This window comes from Carassius gibelio, chromosome A7 (genome assembly GCF_023724105.1).
Source record: "Carassius gibelio isolate Cgi1373 ecotype wild population from Czech Republic chromosome A7, carGib1.2-hapl.c, whole genome shotgun sequence".
Classification (NCBI taxonomy): domain Eukaryota; kingdom Metazoa; phylum Chordata; class Actinopteri; order Cypriniformes; family Cyprinidae; genus Carassius; species Carassius gibelio.
The window spans coordinates 25,165,902-25,166,808 of record NC_068377.1 but is presented as its reverse complement, the minus strand read 5'-3'; positions in this window follow the sequence as shown (position 1 = coordinate 25,166,808).

Below are 907 nucleotides of genomic sequence, written 5' to 3'. Positions count from 1 at the left end.
TTGTTGTTATTATTTTTATTGAATCTATGCATATACATGTAAAACAGATATATACCCGGTCACAATATCGGTCTGAGTTGAATGTAATTGCCAAAACGCTGCTGCCAAGATGTAGACACAAAATATACTAATATATTTCGTGTAATTACAAAATCCCGCGATAGTATAGATTATCTCGCGAGATCTCGCTTTCCGGAAGTTCCGGTATATTGAGCAGGCAACCACGAGGAGGAGAGGACTCGAAGAGGACTGAGATGTATCGATATAAATTATATAAAATCTACTGTTGTGTAAGTACATTTTGTATTATTTGATTGACTTGCTTGGGTTTTACTTGTTTGACAAAAAGGAACCGAGAGAAATGATGCCTACATTGTCAACTGAAATTCACTGAGTATGGCTAAAATTAGCTAACGTTAGAAGGCTAAAAGTTACTTATATTGATGTAATTTTTATTGGTACGCTTTAATTAATTATTCAGGGGACATCACAGCTCTCCTGTCTTATCAGAAATGTCCTGTTCACTTTCTCACAGTTACACTGTGAGTGTTTCTCAAGGGTATCACATTAAAGCATTACACCTTTTGTACAATACAAATAAAATTTAATGCTTGCTGATTACCTTTTTTTCTAATGTTTCATTCATGATTCATTCATCTTGGTCAAAGGTTTTTTTTTTTAGCTGTAGACTATAAAGATATTTTGAAAATAAGTGCATGTCATTTATCTCAAATGTTTTATTTTATTTATTTTAAAAAGAAATGTATTCTCTTCCCTCAGATGCAGTGAAGAGGTGGAGACTCTGATTGGGATGCAGCGATGGCAGAACACCTGAAGCTCGCTCCAGGAAGAGATGGGGGTGGAGGTTACAAGAAATGAGCCAAACAACTGTAGTTTGTTTTTAAGG